Source organism: Heterocephalus glaber, unplaced genomic scaffold (assembly GCF_053883595.1).
Source record: "Heterocephalus glaber isolate CG9 unplaced genomic scaffold, H.glaber_assembly_v1.0 deba00001805, whole genome shotgun sequence".
Lineage (NCBI taxonomy): Eukaryota > Metazoa > Chordata > Mammalia > Rodentia > Bathyergidae > Heterocephalus > Heterocephalus glaber.
Window position 1 is genome coordinate 984,554 of NW_028258480.1, and position 21,023 is coordinate 1,005,576.

General features: G+C 39.1%; 2 pseudogenes; both read right to left on the reverse strand.

Annotated features, from left to right (window-relative positions):
- Window positions 1-12,367: 12,367 nt before the first annotated feature.
- On the reverse strand, window positions 12,368-13,089 carry LOC106009236 (ras-related protein Rab-9A-like; annotated as a pseudogene).
- Window positions 13,090-19,056: 5,967 nt separating this feature from the next.
- Window positions 19,057-19,970, reverse strand: LOC101700173 (olfactory receptor 9G19-like; annotated as a pseudogene).
- Between the last annotated feature and the right edge of the window lie 1,053 nt (window positions 19,971-21,023).

Sequence of the window (21,023 nt, forward strand, 5' to 3'; positions counted from 1 at the left end):
ACTAATATTCATTAGTAATGAATTGGCCTAAGAGGCCAATGACTGAGTAAAAGTGACACACATGAAATATTCAGCCTAATTCTTGATGTATTGTCTGTACTCTTAAAATTTCAACCTCCTTGTATAAGTTAATGAAAACTTCTGTGTCAAGCATTGTACTGACTTTTGTATGAATACCAATGTTCTACACATAGATACTTTTGAAACAAATTGAAAGCCCAGAAATCAACCCACACAACTAATTTTATTTGCAACATGTCCCCAAGAATACACATGCAAAAAGTCTGTTCTATATATGGTTTTGGGAAAACTGGATATACTCATGCAAAGAATGAAATTTGACTCCTACTTCAAATAACTCAGAAAAATCAACATGAAATTGGCTAAAGATGTATGTATGTGTATCTTTCTCTGTCTGTATCTACATCTATATCTGTGAAGTCAATCTGTAAACCTCTAGGGGAAACACATAACAGAAAACTTCCTATACTCATCTTGGAGGTGTTTTTTTATATGGCACTAAAATCACAAACAGTGGACAATGAGTGAAAAATAAACATCTGCTACTACACCATACCTTCTTGATGGCTGACAAAGGAGTTACAGGCCTAAAAGTGCAGCTCACTGGCCTTGAATTGAGGAGTTAAAATTAGGACACAGCTCTGGTGTTCATCATCTGTATGATTTTACCAGAGCTCTCTCCTCCCAGGAACATAATTCACACATGTACAAAGTGTGGCACAGCAGACTAAAAACCCCTATATACCCATGTATCATTGCGTGTATGGGAATTTATTGTCACTTTGGTTGAAATCAGAGATGAAAAATACCAAAAATATCTGCACATGTCTATTCATCTCAAGATTTGCATTCTCATTCTTGTTTCAAAAAAATTCTGCAAGTTGGAACAAATGCTCTAAACACTTGTTCTCTATAATTTCTATAGCACAAAAACTTAATGGCTCTTAAATTTTGAGAATCATGCTTCTCTGAAGACATGACAAAAACAATGCAATTCTCCAAGTATGTGTAAATGTATAAATACACAAAATGTTAGAGCATTCACAATGTCTCCAAATCTATCCATGAATTTCCTGGGTATGATTCTTAGGTTAAAACTTCTAATCCTGAAAGATGCCTAAGATGCTCCCCAGTGCTAACATTCTACAAGAAGTGTTAATTAATCTTGAGTACTTAAAACTGAATTCCCAGTCTTCATTTCCAAAGGAAAAAATGATGTATCTTTTCATCTGCTACATCAATTATTAAAATCACACCAATTCATTTTTTCAAGTCAAAACTTGGGACTCGACCTATGCTCTTCCTGTCCTTGCTGCTCTTCAGTCATCCAGGAAATTCCTTTGCCCCTACCTTGCATGCTTGTCCTGAGTCTGACCACTTCTCCCCACCTGCACTGCTCCCAGTCTGGTCTACACCACTGTCTTCACTTGCCCAGAGTATTGCAGTAGACACCTCCCTGGTCCCGCTCCTTGTTCCACGAAGAGTCTGTTTCTGTACAGCCCTGAGTGAACTGCTCCCACCATGAAGGGTGAGGGAAGAGGATCATTCCCACATTTAAAACCTTGCAGAACTTCCAATTTATTCTAAAGAAGAATTGAATGCTGCACAATGGCCAAGAAGGCACTCGCGGCTTAGCCTGGGTTCTCAACCCTCACACTCAGATCCCTTGCAGTGTTTTGCAGCTCCACTGACTTTCTTATAGAACTGGGAAGAGCCAAACTCTGCCCCTGTATCAAGTCATTGACTCTTCCTTCTCCTGAAAGATTATTCTCCTAATGTTTGCCTGTTGCATCCACTCATCTCCTTTACAACTTCTTCAAATGTCATTTTTTGATGAAAGGCCATCCTAATAACATTTTTGTAAGCAGTGTTAACTTCCCCTGACCATGCCAGTTCTTTGTCCTCCATCCACACTCCTGTTTTCCTCACATCTATAATCATTTTCCAAATCTTGCTTATTGAATTCTCTATCCATCCTCACCATAATACTACATCGCTAGGGCTGAGTGAGTTTTCTATTTTGTTTTCTGCTGTAGCCCAATGTATTGAAAAGATCCTAGCAACTAAGTGACACTTCATAAGTATTTCTAGAATAAATGAATAGGTACTTTCCCTATTTTTTGAAGTGGCTTGTCAAGAGTATTGTCTATGACTAGCCTAGCTCAAACGTTTCAGTGCATAAATCTACCAGAAAATTCACTTCCCTTGTAGAGTATACTATAACACTACTAAGAAGGAAAAAACATTCATTTTCTAGTCCTCAATCCAGCTGGAATTTTTGATTAGTACATATTTGTAGTGCATGACAATTACATATAGCAGGGACAGTTGGTACAGGTATGTGATATTTCTGAATTATTTTTGAAATGAAACAATTGGCATTAAAAATGCCAGAGCTCACCACACTAAAGCTTCCTGTAGGGGAAAAGGGCGTACGGAGAAGCAGCTGAACCCCAGCCCTTCCCTGCTCTCTTCACGGGAGCACTCAAAGTTCTCTGGAAATACTGAGGCCTCTGGCAGGTGAAAATGAGTCCCAAAAAGTGGAAACATTCCCTGCAGGTGTGAGAAGCACAGAGCAGAGCAATTAGAGTCAAAAGCAAGACACAGCTGGCCTCTTGATTTTTCCATGGCGTCAGCAGACATCTGTGGTCTAGCGCAACTATCTGAGTGAATTTTAAATTGTAGACAATGCCAGATGCACCATAGGATGAAATCTGAGATCTAATTCGGAAGGGCGTGTTTGTATGTGTTTCTGTGTGCATGCCTGTGTGTGCTTACCATAGCAATGATCCATTCAGAGCCACACCAGACCCTCTCTCACTTTAGACTGCAGAGCCTGGTGCCAGGTGCTTACCTGTGGTCTGGAAGCCCAGGTCCTGGAAGCAACACTCTCTTCCTATGCTCTGGTGACAGGCACGCTTTTGTTGGACCTGATATACGCAGGTTTGCAAGGGCCCATTCGGACCACTCCCATACAGCAGCACAGGAGCATGCACCACAGGTCTCCAAAGACTGCCCTAGACTCCATCTGGAATTAGAAGTTGATGTGTGAAGTAGGATGTGATGCAATGAGGAAGGGTTGGTTAAAAGTGGGTCTGATGGATCTAACTCAGAATATAACAGTGAAGTGAATCTGATAATAGAAATTCTACTAAACTGAATTTTCAAAACTGAACCCTTTGATCCATATTATTTGTCATATGTTCCCCCCTTCTCTCTCCCTCTATTTCTCCTCTCTCTCACTTTCCAGGCAACAATGCTTTGTTTTATGTATTAGGAAATTCCCATCCATCCTTGTTTTTATGGGCTGAGTTACATTCCCCCCAGATTCAACCTGAGCTCTCCTGTGTATCTCCTCAGAATGACACTGTGCTTAGAGGCAGAACCTTTCAAGGCTGACTAAGTTAAAATGAGTTGACTAAGGTGGACTCAAGTAAAGTATGTTAGTTTCCTTACAAAAGAGGAGAGCATTCAGGCAAACAAAGTGCCACCAATTAAGTAGGAATACAATACAAACGATGGTGTAAGGAAGCAACAGGGCCAAGGGCATCTATGAGCTCAGGAGAGGCCACATGAGTGATCAGCCCTGCTGTACCTCAGACTGTGACTTCAAACCCCTGTTTGAAATTCCTGTTCAGTAAGCCACGCAGCGTGTGGCATTTCTATGGCAGGTTTAGCAAACAAAAACACATGGTTACCAATATTAGGGACTTGTGTGTTGACAAGACCTCATGTTCTATATGTAAAAAAGCACTTAAAGTTAGAAAATGGGGCACACTTCAATGTAATATCCTCTACATTTAATTCATGCATACACAGAACTGAAGAAGGATATATGGTCTTTGCATCTTAGATTTTATAAATAATTCTTTCACTCTATAAAGACAACTGCTGTAAATCTCAAAGGATGTAGAGATTTTTGAAACCTTTCTCCTGACTTTTCTTTTTCTCTTCTTTTTTATCTACATCTATATCTCTATTTCTTTCTATTCTATACAACTGTTTATTTTTCTTTGATACTGTTAAATTAAATTTATTGGTACTTCTGTTATACATAATGATCACATTCCTCACAGGGAAATTTTACCTGTACCTGATATATCTTGATTCTTCTTTCTTCCTCATTCTTCTCCCTTCCTTTCTCCTTCTTATTTACAAAAGCTTTGTTTTCATTTTTTTCTTCTAGTTTTTTTTATGCTTTGCCCTTGATTGTTGAATTACATAAGTGAAATATTTGTCTACTGGAACTTCAGAGACCCTGAGCAGTATATGTATTCTCTCCTGCATCTATGGTCAAGGAAATGTGATCTTTGATCTCAGCAAGAAAAGAAATGAGAACCAGAAAAGAAAAAGGATATTTGTTTTTCAAACTATGTTTGTCATACAAGTTATTAGAGTTCTTATGATTTCAGTGAGTTACATCACACACACACGCACACGCACACACACACCACCAAGTCCCATGGACTGTATTTATTACTTACAGTCAAGAAGGGGCAACAAGAGGGGCCAGAAATTTAGCTCAGTGGTTTCGCCACCTGCTGTGCAAGCGCAAGGACCCGAGTTCAATCCCCAGTACCAAAAAAAAAAAAAAGATCAAGACGGGGTAACAGAGCCCAGGGTTCAGGCATCCAGGACCTACAGGCTCAGGGTGAGCGGGGGGCTTGTGCTGCATGAACCTTGAACAGCAGATGGGAGACTCTAAAATCCAGCGTGCCCAGGATTCACACCTCAGTCCTACACCACTGCCTGTGAGCATCCCATGCTGAGCGTCTTTAGAGAGCCCAGGGCTGTGTCGAGCTGTCCCTCCAGTCTCAAGGTGTGCATTCATGACACGCTCTACAGAGTTATGCTCAAGAGCTAGAAACAAGGCGGAAGGGAGAACTAGGTTAGTTCAAAGCCAGCCTGACTCCTAACTCTTGCAAGGACTCTTCTTTCTCTCCTAATAAGCAGGATACACATCTTTAAAACTGAAGGTTTTAGGTTTACATTTCTGTTTTCTCACCTATAAGCTATATATTGAAAAGCAAGTCATTTAACCCATCAAATTTTGTCAATGGTTTTATCATCAGGTATATGATTCCTATTTATAGGTTAAAATATCATACATACAGACAACTTGAGAGTTACAAAATGAAAATTAAAGCTATGCACATCATTTAACTTTCTCAGAATCTCAGTAACGTTGTAGCCTGTTCTAGGATGATCCAAAACTAAGATAACCGAAGAAATTGGAGAAAATATTTGGAAAACTTGTATCTGATAAGATGTTAATATCTAATTCTCCAAGAGCAAAGCAATCATTATGCACTGGAAACATATACTAATAAATAGAAATAAAAAATAAAATAAAAAGTTGCCTTATGAGAAAAGTTTTGGAAATCTAAAAATAAACACAAATGTGCAACTCATTCAAACAATTTATAGAAAAAATCTTAATTGCAATAAATAATTTGAATTAAAAAATGAGCAAAGAACATAAATAGATGTTCCTCAAAATAAGATCTGTAAATGGTCAAAAGGTATATGAACAATGCTTAACATCACCAATAAGTGGGGAAAAGCAAATCAAAACCAATGAGATGTTATGTCACACCTGATAAAATAGCTACTATAAACAATGACACCAAGTGTTGATAGGAATGCAGGACACAGGGAGGTTTGTACACTGCTGTTGGGAATGTGAATTAGTAGAGCCACTATGCAAAACAGTACGAAGTCTCTATATTAATTTTTTTAATTGTAAAGCAGGACTACTATATGTTCCAGCAGTCTGATTTCTGGCTATATATCCAATGTCAATGAAATCAGTATTTCACAGAGATGCCGACAGTCTCCTGCCTGCTGTGTTCATTGTAGGATTAGTCACAACAGTTAAGATATGGAATTGTCCATTTCCATTGATGGATAAATGAATAAAGATAATTGTATATATACAATTCAGTCTCAAGAAAAGCAAATCTTGTCGTTTTTCACAACATGGATGGCCTGGAAGATATTATTCTCTATAAAATAATCCAGGTACAGAAAGACAAATACTTCATGGTCTCAATCATGGGTAGAATTAATAATAAAAATTATGAAATCGGTAACTATATACATAGTTGTTTGGGGGCTTGGATGACTGAGGAAAATGGAGAGATTTTAACAAAAGCCTACAAAGTGTAAGTGGTACAGGATGTTTATCTTCTCGAGATCCAATGTGAAGCATGTTAACCAATAAATGGTGAGGGGGAAATAGAGTAGATATGAAACAAGAAGAAAATTGCATCTTTCCTTCACACCATATGCAAAATTATCTCCAAGTAGATTTATTGATATAAATGTAAGACCTGAAACTATAAAGTGGCTATAAATGGAAGGATAGAGTTCTTTAACATTGTTCTTGGCAATCCTTTCTTTGGCTATGATATCAAAAGCAGAGAAAACAAAAACAAAAATAAATATGCATATAGTGGGACTGCATCATATCCTCAATCCTCGCTTTTAGTGCTGCAATTGAATTTAGATTAGAAAAAAATTATAAAGGATATTTTATTTCTGTATGTGTACAAATCACTTGTCTCCTTACAAGAAAAATAATGCCTTGGTTGGTTTCGCATCTACTTATTTACTTAGGAGCCTCCTAATGCTTTAAATGCAGCCACCTATTTCTGTACAAAAAAAAAAAAATACATCCTTACAAGCTTACTTTGAGTTATATGTGGATAGTGGCTTCCAGCCTGTCTCTCACAGGTATGTGCTGCTGGGTGATTTGCATTTCCCTGGGAATCTAATTGCACTCCAACTTTTCTGGCCACCCGCCCTGGCCAATGGCCGGAGCCTCTGCAGATCTCTACAAAGATGCTGTTGGCCCCCCCCGTAATACTTTTCTCTGTGTCTTTGGAAAATGACTGTCCCTGAGCAATGTGACAGGCCAGCTGAGACTTGGGGAGGGTGCTGTGTAGGTACTGGCAGAGCACATTACATCCAGAGTGAGTCTTTTACATTATCTATCTTCTAGTCACTTCAGCCTTCTTCACTAATCTGACAATTTGGCTTGATATTTTGACCTCAAAGAGTCGGACTAGCCTCTTTGAGTTCAACATTGAATTAACCAGTGTAGAAAATCATTGCCATTTTCCCAGGAATTCTATCATATTAAATACCATTCCTTGGTGATTAGAAAATGGTGGATGAATTTGGCCATATGAGACTTAATATTCCATTCTCCTGAACTCATGTGTAAGAATCTATTCCTACACACGTTCCCCGGAGACTTACCAAAAACAGATAGAAGGAGGTCTGTAAATATTACCAGGTCATGTTAGGTAGGTCAGCCTCCTTAGGGTTTGTTGATTTTTGAAATTTCACCATGAACCCAGAAGCACTGTGGAGCTGTGGAACTGGGCATTAAGAACAACTAGATCAGCAGGTGTAGAAAATTCTAGGCTTATTTCCTCAGTCTGGAGGGGGCACTTGGGCCAGGATGTAGCACAGAGCTAGTGTGCTTACCTAGCACATGTGGATCCCTGGATTTGCTCTTTAGTACAAGGGGAAAAAAGAGGAATTATTTGGTTTTGACAAGTGGCTCAGTTGGATTTCAGATTCAAAAATCTCCAACTTTATTTTCTACCCAAATGTCCTTCTCCTATCTATGTCTTATGACTATTTCCCATTCTTCTGTGAATATTCTTAATAGGAGAATACTCCTATTAATATTTACTGAAGTTTACTATTTGCTTGGATACTAATTCTGCAGTGCTTCCAATCAGGGCCAAGAGACTGGTTTTTGATGACATTTTCTCAAAGATCACAGGAGATGACATTTACAAGATTGCAATTTGTGCTTTATGGCTGCTTTTTTTTTCAGTTTGGAAACTGGAGAAATGTGGTGGTTAGAAAGCTGCAGAAAAGATTCCAACACATGAAAGGCATACACTGTGCAACAGAATATCATGATTGATGAAATATATTCTGCCATATGCAGACAGACACAGCTGAATATATGCGTAGAGTATATGTAAACTATGCGTATGCCTCAGTTTAAGTTAGCTCCTACACAAATAAACAGAGCATGAGAAAGTGAATTATGATGGCATATATATTCACCAGGGAATCGTATAAAAAAGATTTTCTACCTTATAAATCAATTGTTAATTTGTGACCACAATGTTTTATTTCATTGTGTGCTAGTTATTTCCCACGTCATGAGGCCCTCAGTGTTTCCTGGAATCTAAACTCTGGGGATTTAGAAACTGACATATATGGTTATGGGAAAGGGAATCCGAATTCTATTGAGATGATGGTGCTACTGACAATTTAGTGGGGTCGCCAAATTCAAGAATCATAAGTCAGGGGAAAATGTTACTTACTCCACATGGTCACTCCAGCAGCCACTCACAAACAAGAGCTGCCAAGTGCTGAAGACAAAAACCCTGAGGACAGAGCTTCCCATCTTTCTACTGCACCCAAGAGACTGCTGGGAGATCACAAAGAGAAGGAGAATTCCTCACTATTAGTCAAAAATAGAGAAAATTATAGAGTACTTTACTTTAAAGTGATTTCTTTGCTGATGAATAAATACTCGAGGATATTCCCTCTCTAAAATGCCTTTAGTCTTGGAAACGACTGTGAATTTTGTAATGAGTTTGCCTTGGACACAATCTGAACATGATTATCTCATGTTATGTATGTATTTTGCTTGACTACAGTGTGATTTAAAACAGATATTTGAAAGACTTGTTTGACAATATTCATTTATTTACTGCCTAGGAGCTTAGAGCTTCTCAGATGGGAATTCAAAGAGAAAGTATTCAGTTCTAGGTCATTATAATCATTTTCTTCTTTCACATTGAAAAAGTAAAACAAAAATCAATATTCTTTCCCATTCACTGCCATTTCAGAGTCTTTCAAGACTATAAACCTTGGAGGCGCCTGAGGAATCAACTACACTGTGCATGCAGAGGGGTGTTGTCCTCAGTGCCTCCGATCAATTAACTTCACGTCAGATTCACTTTTGTCGCAATATACTCCCTTGAGTGGGACAAGGTGGTTTCTACCTCATGCACTGTGCTGCTCCCCATATTTTTTTTTTAGTTCTTTTATTGGTACATCTTCGGTTTACAATTCATTTACATTTATCATCGGGTGCTTATGCCTGTACATGATGTATCTTAGTTCTTATTTTTTTCCCCATTACCTGTGCGCCCTTCGCCCCCTCCACACTTCCCTATTTACATAGATTTCATTTCCATTTTTTTTCTTTTCTCATAGTTTTTCCTTTCCCTCTTTTCCTTTCCCCTTTCCCTCCCTTCATTCCTTTGTCTTTGGACCTTTTTTCTTATTTCAAATTATCAACTATTCGTTTTAATCATTTTAACCCTTGTTTACACTATCAGTTTCTCACACTAGAGAAACTTCAGTGTTTACACGTGTGTCCTCTTTATTTCACTTAAGAGTATGGCCTCAATATGCATCCATTTAGCTATAAATGACTCTAGTTTTTCTTTCTTTATGGCTGAGTAGTACTCCATTTTATTAAAAAAAACACATTTTCTTTATCCAGTTTCCAGTTGATGGGCACTTGGGCTTCTTCCAAGCTTTAGCTATTACAAACTGTTCCGCTATGAACATGGGTGCACATATATCGCTGTGGTATGATTCTTTTAAATCTTTTGGGAAGATACCCAGCAAGGGAATAGCTGGGTCAAATGGGACCTCTAGTCCTAGTTCTTTGAGGTATCTCCATACTGACTTCCACAGTGGTTGCACCAGTCTGCACTCCCACCAACAATGGAGAAGAGTTCCTTTCTCCCCACAACCCCACCAGCATTTGTTATTTGTTGATTTCTTGATAGCAGCCATTCTTTCTGGGGTGAGGTGGAAGCTCAGTGTTGTTTTCATCTGCATCTCTCGAATAACTAGTGATGCTGAACATTTTTTCATACATTTGTTTGCTGCTTTTACTTCTTTGTCTGAGAAATGTCTGTTCATTTCAGATGCCCATTTTTGATTTGGGTCTTTGAATTTGGGGGGTCTGATTTTTTTCAAATCTTTATGTATTCTAGATAGTAGTCCTTTGTCTGAGATACAGCTGCTAAAATATTTTTCCCATATTGTAGGTTGTCTGTTAGCTCTGCTGGTGGTTTCTTTTGCAGTGCAGAAGCTTTTTAATAAGATGAGATCCCAGTTGTTGATTCTTTCTGCTAGTTCCCGTGCTGCTGAGGTTTTGTTCATGAAGTCTTTTCCTATGCCAATGTCTTCAAGAGTTCTACCTAACTTATCTTCCAGCAAGTTTAGTGTTTCTGTCTTAATATTTAGATCTTTAATCCACTTTGATCTTAGTTTAGTGCATGGTGATAGGCATGGGTCTAGTTTTAATCTTTGGCAGGTTGAAATCCAGTTTTTCCAACACCATTTATTAAATAGGCTATCTTTCCTCCAATGATGGTGGTTGGCTCCTTTGTCAAAGATGAGGTGGCTGATCATGTGTGGAGTTGTTTCTGCATTTTCTAATCTATTCCACTGATCCTCAGGTCTGTTCCTTTGCCAGGACCATGCTGATTTTATCACAGTAGCTTTGTAGTATAGTTTCAAGTTGGGGATTGTGATATTCCCAGCCATGTCTCTGTGGCTTAGAATTGCTTTAGCTAGTCTAGGTCTTTTATGGTTCCAAATGAATTTTTGGATTGTTTTCTCTAGTTCTGTGAAGTATATTGTTGGAATTTCACTTGGCATTGCATTGAATCTATATAGTAGTTTTGGAAGTATGGCCATTTTCACTATATTGGTTCTTCCCACCCAGGAGCAAGGGATGTCTTTCCATTTTCTTGTATCCTTTTCAATCTCTTTTTTCAGAGTGCAGTAGTTTTCAGTGTAGAGTTCTTTTGCTTCCTTTGTTAGATTGATTTCTAGATATTTCATTGTTTTGGATGCTATTGTAAAAGGAATTGTTTCCCTAATTTCTCTCTCAGTGAGTCTGTTATTTGTTTACAAGGCTACTGTTTTTTGTGTGTTTGGCCTTGTATCCAGCTACTCTACTGAATCTGTCAATTAAGTCTAGAAATCTTCTGGAGAAGTTTTTTGGGCCTTCTGTGTAAAGTATCATATCGTCAGCAAATAATGAGAGTTTAACTTTTTTTTCCTATCTTTATTCCTTTTATTTCTTTCTCTTTTCTAATTGCTGTGGCTAATGTTTCCAGAACTATATTGAACAGGAGTGGTGATAGTTTGCATCCTTGTCTTATTCCTGATTTTAGCACGAAAATTTTCAGTTTTTGACTATTTAGTATGATGTTGACTGTTGGTTTTTCATAGATAGCCTTAATTAGGTAAAGATAAAGACCTTCTATTCCAATTTTCTGTAGGGTTTTTATCATGAATGGGTGCTGGATTTTGTCTAATGCTTTTTCTGCATCTATTGAGATGATCATATGGTTTTCGTCCTTGACTCTGTTAATATGGTGTATTACATTTATTGATTTACAAATGTTGAACCATCCTTGCATCCCTGGGATAAATCCGACTTGGTCAGGGTGTATGATCTTCTTGATGACCTTCTGTATTCTGTTTGCCAGTATCTTGTTGAGGATTTTTGCATCTATGTTCATTAAGGAGATTGGCCTGCAGTTCTCTTTTGGGGTTGGGACTTTCCCTGGTTTTGGAATCAAAGTAACACTTGCTTCCAGGAATGAATTTGGAAGTATTGCTTCCCTTTCAAATTCCTTGATGAGTTTAAAGAGTAATGGTGTTAGTTCTTCTTTAAATGTCTTACAGAATTCAGCAGTGAAGCCATCTGGACCTGGGCTTTTCTTGTTGGTAAATTCACCCATTGTAATTGGCTTGTTTAGAATTTCTATATCTTCTTCATTTAACTTCAGCAATTTGTATGTATCTAGGAATCTGCCCATTTCTTCTGTGTTTTCCATTTTATTGGAGTAGAGGTTCTCAAAGTAGGTATTGATGATCCTCTGGATTTCTCTTGGATCTGTTGTGACTTCACCTTTTTCATTCTTAATTGCATGTATTTGTGCCTTTTCTTTCCTTTTTTTGATAAGGTTGGCTAAAGGTTTATTGATTTTTTTTAGAAGTCGTTTTTATTTTAATTATAATTAAAGTCTTGGCCATTTATTAGCTCTAACTTACATATTTAAAAAAACATTAGACAACCATTACAATTTAGAAAGGCAAGGTGTCATTACAAAGTAAATCAATGTGTCCCTTCTCCCACCAACAAATGAAGCAGCGACATACATTAATATTATTAGATATGATACACTGCTGCAAACCCTAATTCTCTTCTCCACCCTCGTGTTTACCATGTATGTATGTGTGAGTTGGTTAGAATGCACCAACCATCTAACAATCAAAAGCAGGATAAGTTAGGCTTGGGCTTTCGGTGAAGATTGACGGTGTCTGTCTGAATCAAGTGATCAGACCTATCCTCGGTAGCGAGAACTCTTCGAACTGCTTCCTCAAAGGCTGCTGCAACATTGGTGGCATCTTTTGCACTTGTCTCAAAGTAAGGATGGTCGCCGTTGTCCCTGAACCAAGCTTGGGCTTCTTCTGTAGACACCTGCCTTTCGCTTATGTTGACCTTGTTGCCCAAAATCACAAAAGGAAAACTTTTGGGCTCTTTCATATCTGCATAATATATGAATTCTTTCTTCCAGTTTCTCAAGTTTTGGAAACTCTGTGAATCATCGACACTAAAAGTAAGCAGGCAACAGTCAGAAACTCTAAAAAGGCGTCCTCAGGCTTCGGAATCGCTCTTGACCAGCCATGTCCCAAAACTGCATGGTGACAAAATGTCCATCCACCTCCAGATCTTTATTTAAAAATTCCACACCTATTGTATGGAAGAGCTGGGCAACAAACTTATTAGTTACATATCTGTTCATAAGAGAACTCTTCCCAACTCCACCATCTCCAAGGAGAATTACTTTTAAAAGTGATGATTTTCCTGCCATTATTAATTTTAGGAGCTTTGACTTCAGAACCCTTAATAACTCAGTTCAAGCATCATTATCTCGTGGCCACATGGAGGAGCCCCGAAAGCTTCGGGCCATTTCTCCTGGCTGCAGTGCAGACGGAGAGCGGGTTGGGGAGCGGGCATGCAGGAGGAGGAGGCGGTGCTGACCTGCTCCAGCTCCAGCTCCTCCCGTCCCTGGCTGAGGGAACAACATCCTTTTTTTTTTGGTACCGGGGATTGAACTTGGATGCTTCTGCTTGCAAGGCAGGCGGCGGAACCACTGAACTAAATCCCCAGCCCCAATCACTGAGATTCTTTCAAAAAACCAACTCCTTGATTCATTGATTTTTTGTATTATTCTCTTAGTCTCCATTGCATTGATTTCTGCCCTAATCTTTATAATTTCCTCTCTTGTATGAGCTTTGGATTCATTATGCTCTTCTTTTTATAGGAGCTTGAGGTTCTGCATTAGGTTATTTATCTGAGTTATCTCTGTTTTCCTAATATGGGCATTCACTGCTATGAATTTCCCATGTAGAACTGCTTTCATTGTGTCCCATAGATTCCTGTATGTTGTACTGGCATTATCATTTACTTGTAAAAACTGTTTAATTTCTTCTTTAATTACTTCTGTGACCCATTGGTTGTTCAAGAGGGTGTTATTCAGTTTCCATGTGTTTGTTGGGGTTTTGCGGTTTCTTATGTTTTTGATCTCCAATTTTATTGCACTATGGTCTGATAATATACAGGGGGTATCTTCAATTCTTTTTTTCTTTTTTTTTTTTTTTTGATACCGGGGATCGAACTTGGGTCCTTGCACTTGAGCAGCAGGCAGCAAAACTACTGAGCTAAATCCCCGGCCCAACTTCAATTCTTTTACATTTACTTAGACATGTCCTATGAGCTAGTATGTGGTCTATTCTGGAGAGTGACCCGTGTGCAGCTGAAAAGAATGTGTATTCCGATTTTGTGGGGTGGAATACTCTGTAAATATCTATTAAGTCCATTTGTTCCATAGCTTGGTTCAGGTCTAGAATTTCCTTGTTAATGTTTTCTCTAGATGATCTGTCTATTTGTGATAGTGGGGTATTGAGGTCCCCCACTCTGATTGTGTTAGTGTTTATTTGGTTTTTCATGTCTATTTTGTATAGTTGGGGGCATTCATGTTTGGTGTGTATATATTTAGGATTGTCATCTATTCCTCTTGGATTGTTCCCTTCACAAGGTTGTACTGACCATCTTTGTCTCTCTTAATTAGTTTTGGTTTGAAAACTACTTTGTTGGCAAATAAGATTGCTACCCCTGCTTTCTTCTGGGTTCCTGTGGCGTGGAGAGCCATTTTCCCTCCTTTTACTTTTAGTCTATGAATTTCCTTTTGAGTTAGGTGTGTTTCTTGTATACAGCATGTTGTTGCATTTTCCTTTTTAATCTGTTCTGCCAGTCTATTTCTTTTGATTGGTGAATTGAGGCCATTAACATTGAGAGTTATAATTGATAGATGCTGATTTATCCTTGTCATGATGCTTTACTTTTGTTGGCTCTTTTATTTCTTTTTTTTCCCCCTTTCCCTTTAGTGTCTTACCTTGCCTGTTGGCTTCCCTCTGTTGAGCCTTATGGAGTTGTAACCTTCATTGCTTTTTTCTAGGATATTGTTTAGAATTGCTTGTAGTGCTGGTTTGGTGTTCATGAAATCTCTCAGGTGTTCGTTGTCGTGGAAGTATGTAATCTCCCCATCAATTTTGAAAGATGGTTTTGCAGGATATAACAGTCTAGGTTGGAAGTTATTTTCCTTTAGGGCTTGAAATACTTCACTCCAGGCTCTCCTTGATTGGAGGGTTTGTGTTGAGAAGTCTGCCATGATTCTGATGGGCTTTCCTTTGTAGGTGATTTGTTTCTTTTCTCTAACTGCTTGTAGGAATTTGTTTTTCTGTTGGGTTTCTGGGATCTTGCCTATTATATGTCTAGATGTAGATTTTTTTTTTGATCATGGCTAGTTGGAGTTCTATATGCCTCACTTATTTGTATGTCCAATTCTCTACCTGTGTCTGGGAAGTTTTCCACTATTACTTCTGTGAACAGTTTTTTATGTCAACTGTGCTTTCTCCTATTTTTTCATGGACTCCTATCAGTCTTATGTTATTCTTCTTTGCATCATCTAGCAGTTGTTGGATTGATTTCTCATAATCCCTTACTATTTTTAAGAAATCTCTATTTTCATGGTCTCTAACCATGATCCTGTCTTCTATATCTGATATTCTATCTTCAGATTCCCTTAATCTGCTGTGGATACTTTCAGGGGAGTTTTTGATCTCCTGAATATCTGTTTGAATCTGTTTCATGGATTCCATTTCTTTCTCTCTTTTTTTTTTTTTTTTTTTTTGGTCCTGGGGATTGAACTCAGGACTTTTCACTTGCAAGGCAGGTGGCAGAACCACTGAGCTAAATCCCTGGCCCTCCATTTCTTTCTTATGTTGGGTGATCATGGTTTCCATTTCTTTCTTATGCTGGGTATTCATGGCTTCCAGCATGTTTCTGAGCTCATCTATTTTTTTATCTGTTTCTGTTCTAGATCCTCTAATCCTCTGCTCACCATCTCTGTAGATATCTGGGAGATTATTTCTGCTTTGAATTTTTCTAGAGCCTTACTCATCTGTTTTGTTACTTCCTGTGCTATCAGTTCAGGGTATCCACATGCTTGGTTATTGGACTTTTCCGTCTCATTTCCCCCAGGATTTACCCTTGGTGGGGTGGAAATCTGAGTTTGTACCTTGCTTAAATGTCTTCTCATTTTTGTTTTTGGTACTGTCCTTGGTTTAACTCCTGGGTTGTTAGTTTGAAATTACTTATTGTAGGTATCTTTGTTGCTTGTAATTAGAATGCTTATGGAATGATTGTTTCTCAGAGATGTCTTCCAGATATAGGTGGTCTTTAAATTTTGAGTCTCTAATGACTCTAAGGCTATCTCATTTTCCTTATACTAGGAAGGTTCATTGACTAGATCAATAACAACCCCTTACCCCAAGTGATACAATCAGCAACACCATTGCATCAAGTTCATCTTTGAAAATGACATTTTGTGGTAGTTATTAATCTATCACCTTTGGCTGTGTGAATTAAATCAAGATTGAGGACCAACCCAACATATAGTGAATAAACTCCTCAATATAACAACTTTACCCTTTGGGATGGGGAGTTAGAAGGGGTTGGGGAGGGAGGGACAGATGGGAAGAAGGAGAGGGGAAGGTTAGCAGTGTGGTCAGAGAACACAGGTGAGAAGGAAAAAGAGAATACTAGGAAAATAAAGAAGAATTCCAAATGAGGACCAAAACAGGGACAAAAAGGGAAGATGAACAATGTGGGAGAGCAAGAGAGTGAGTGTAAGAGAGAGAGAAAGGAAAGAGAAAAGAAAGAACAGAAGAAAAGAAAAAAAGAAGAGAAAAACAAATATTTGCAAAGGGTAAGAAAAAATTAAAGATAAGAGGAGTAAAAGAAATGAAAAGAGAAAACTAATAATACTAATTTTGGGAATAAAAAATATCAATGAAGATGAAAGGTGTCTTTCCGGGTATGTCTCTGCTGTCACAATAGACAAGGTGGGTAGCAGTGTGCAGATATAAGTCAATGAGTCTCAGCAAGCTAGTTGCAGACTCATGAGATTCAGGCAGATTTCTGGCTGCAAGTCCGAAGTTGAGCTCCCTGTCCTCCTGTAGGGTTGAACTCTGCAGGACTGTATTGCAGGTTCCAGCTGCCCTTCCCCTAAAGATAGTCCCGGTCCTGATGGGAGGTGAAGATGACTCCAACTTACCCAGTACAGTGGTCTGGTGGTCTGGTGTCCTCTGTGTCTTTGTAGTGTGGTACCAGGTGGCTGTACAGAGAAGAGGCCAGAGGACCCGGTGGGGGGAGTCCAGTGGATTGCTGCCGGTGCGCGGGCTGATTCGGTGTGTTCCGCGCAACTCGCGACCTTGGTATGGAGTCTGCAGACCTTCCTCTGTTCCCCATATTGAATCCAATGATCTACAATCTGAGGAACAGAGATGAGAAGGAAGCTCTGAAAAAACTCCTCAAGTTAACACAGCCTGAAAATGGTTTTATAGGTAAACTTTGCACATCATGAATGTCTATGAGACAGATTATGCAGCAAACATACCTGCTCTCACCTCTTACCTTTCTACTCAAGTTATTTTTGCTTTGTTTTGTTTTTTAGCAAAACATTTATTAGTACATTTTATATATACATAATGATAACATTCATCATACAGAGTTTGTGCACATTCATGATATAGCTCGCTTACTTGTTGGAACTCAGGAGAAGGTGCCACATTAGCTAATGTCGTAAGTTTGGACAATGTGAACATTTTAACCAAGGTGACTGACCTGCTGCCAAAAATGAACTTGCAACTTTTTCCTTTATTTATCCAAATAACTTTTTCTGAGTGTTTTACATGAGACACAAACTCCACGAAGAGTTTGACAAGTGTCATCTCAGTGAATCCTCACAATGACCCTGTGATGCCCTCACTATTCCCCTCCCACACGCTGTTTACCTTGGGCACAGAAAGGACCGTGTGTGTGCTTGTAGAGCTCGGGCTGTTGGAGCTGGGAGAAGCTCTGTTCACTACACTAAAATGTGTCCTGGGTGCATATCAAATCAGAGCCAGTCCTTGACCAGTATTCATATGCTTGAGACTTGAGGTGTGTGGCAAAAGGTTCTATGGGTCAGGAGGACAGCACAGTATGCACTGCTCCTTGTGGTCACTCTATGGAGCTCTCATGTTGACCTCTGCACCTGGCCTTGGCTCATCAACCTCACCTCCAACATTTCAGTTCTAGGATGGAGCCCTGGACTGCAGACCACCATTGTCAAACTCCCCCTCTATGTTACACTTCCACAGGAACGCTTCAAGGTCTAGGTCATTTTGGGGAAACTCAAGCAGGTCCAAAATGTAATGATCAGGCTGAGACTTATTTCCTAAGAATAAAATTACTAGTAATGAATTGTAATGGAGAAAAAGGAAGAAAAAACATACGCATCCTAAGCCAGGCACTATATGGATTTTAGGGGATAAGTTATTGTCACTCATCATAAAGATTTTGAGGTAGAAATTTGCTGTGAACTAAGTTGCTAAATCATTCCCCCCATTAATTTCTTGAAGACCAACCCTGATGAGATTATATTGAAAGGAGATAGTTAAGGTTAAAGAGAATGCAGTGAGAGACTGGGCATCAGAGTTAGAGTCTCCCTACTCTGCAGAGCACTGGAACTTGATTGGCTGTACCTGTGCTCATGTTTCTGGTAAGGGACATACATATGAACATGATCAAGAGGTTCTGTTGAAAAACAGAAAATGATGAATGTCACCTAGTTATGAATCATTGGAAAATATTTCTAATTTGGTTACTTTCTCTTAATTTTAGGAAATAATAAATCAGTCAATCAAACCTTTTATCAATGCAAGTGGACATATTAGTCACACCATGAAAAAAAGAAAAGTATTTGGGGCTTTATGATTGTGGTTGCTGCTGCTTGAAACTTTGAAAGTACTAGAAGAAATCAGAGGAAACATGCAAAAGTATAATTACAGGCAAAGACTTCCTGAACAGGAATCAAAAACCTCAGGAAATAAAAACAAGAAACAATGAGACTTCATCCAATTAAAATGGTTTGCACTGCAAAGGAAAGCACAGAGACAAAAGAGTCTATGAATTGGGAGAAATATTTGCCAGCTCCTCCAGACAGAGAAATATATCTGAAATATATGCAGAACTCAAAAATATCCCAAATAATTCAATCAATAAATAAATATTCAATCAATGAATTGACTAGACATTTTTCCAAAGGAATGAGTACAGATAAGTATTTCTTTGTTTTAAATCTAGAATAACATGGAAATCAATCCAGATGCATATATTTTACATTCAAATTTTATCTTCTGGACTACTGTAATTTTCCTACCATAGGTTCCTTGAACTCTCATTTGCCAAGGCAGAAACACCAAAATTTATGTTATAAGTATCCTTGATCATGATGTAGGCTAAGGGCAGCAATTTGCCTTTGCTATGTCTTGGAATTAGATGGTTTTGACCTACTTAAATAGTTTGTTCAAAGCTTCTTTCACATCCTTATTCCTCAGACTGTAGATCAGAGGATTCAACATGGGGAACACCACAGTGTAAAATGGAGAAACGATTTTGTCCCTGTCCAAAGAATAGCTGGATCGAGGGCGAGCATAGATGTAGAGGCTGGAGCCATAGTACAGAGTGACGGAGATGAGGTGGGAGGAGCACGTGGAGAAGGCCTTGCGGCGGCGCTGGGTGGAGCGGGTCCTCAGGATGGTGGCGATGATGAAGAGGTAGGAGGCCAGGATGAGTCCGATGGGGGCGATGACGTTGGAGGCCAGGAGGAAGAACAGCACGGCCTGGGAGCTCCTCTTCTTGCCACAGGCTATCTTCACCAGCGGTGGACTATCACAGAAAAAGTCATCTAGGGTACTGTCGCCACAGAAAGTCAAGGCAAAGGTGTCCTTGGTGATGATGCAGGAGTTAATAAAGCCGCGACATAGGAACCTGCCACAAAGAACACGCACAGCTTCCTGGGCACGGCCTGGGCATACAGCAGGGGCTTTGAGATGGCCACGTAACGGTCATAGGCCATGGTGGCCAACAGGTAGCACTCAGTATAGTCTAACCCAGCGGAGAAGAAGAACTGGGCCACACAGCCTGCAAAGGAGATGCTTTTGTCTTCGGAGACGCAGGTCACTAGGATCTTCGGGGTGTAGACCGAGGACAGGCAGAGATCCAGGAAAGACAGATTTCCAATGAAGTACATGGGCATGTGCAGCCGGACGTCACTGCAGATCAGCACCATGAGGGTGGCGTTTCTCAGGAGAGTCAGAACATACACAGCAAGGAACACCACGAACAGCACCCGCTGCATCCCAGGGTCTGCTGTGAAGCCCAGCGGGATGAACTCAGTCACCGTGTGATTGCCCCTCTCCATGGCTCTGGGTATCACACTCTGGAGGAGAGAAAATGAGAATCCTACTTGAATCATTTTGCTAAAGAAATAGAAAATATATAAGTCACAGAAATAGTAATTAGCTTTTGTTCATTTAGCTCAATTCAAAAAGAGGGGAATTATCAAAAGATATCAATGATACCATTATATATGTAATTAGTATTTATTACATGGTATATCACATATGATTATATCCATGATTTCTTTAATATACAGAAAGAAAACATATGCTTTATAAAATAACTTCTTTTGAATTATCTAACAACTGTGTGATGTATTGTGGTTCCCATTGGATCTATGGAATAGATCCAGAGCTATTTATAGGCCCAAAGTAAGCAGGAGTATAGGTAGGAGTTGAACACAAGACAAACAGATACTAAGATTTATTGTTTTCCTCTATACCAAGGGCACCTCCACCCAGAAGTCTTCAATTATCTATTCAGGTGTGGCTTCTTCCCTTGCAAGATAGATCTCACTTATCCTTATTTCTATATATTTTGCCACAAGAAAGTGTACTTTTACTCTGAATCAATTCACTATCCAATTTTCAAGTCCTAGGAAAGGTATGATATTAATTAACATGATGATTTTATCTAATGAGAACATTTACCAGGTACCATGCTGTTTAAATGCAGCTTCTCAATGATTTACAATTTAAAATGAGCATTTATTATGTCCTCAGCATAATACTATTTAGTGCTCTAAAAGGGACTTCTTATCAAACCTTCCCAATAGTCTTGGGAAGCAAATGTGATTATCACCGCTTTGCAAATGTAATTTCGGAGACACAGAAAGGATTGTGCACCCCTGTCCAAGGTCACACAGTTACATCGAAAGAGTCATGATCCAGAAGCCCTGCAACCAGTGCTCTCCATCTGTCCTCCAACCTGCATATCTGTTTATCAGTACAGTTTTCCGGAAGCTCTATGGGGCACTAGGACAACTGAGGAAGTAAGGCGTGGGCTCTGATGTAGAGGAAGGAGTAACGTACGAGGGAAAACCGAATCTTTGTAAACAAGTAAGTGCAGGAGGTTA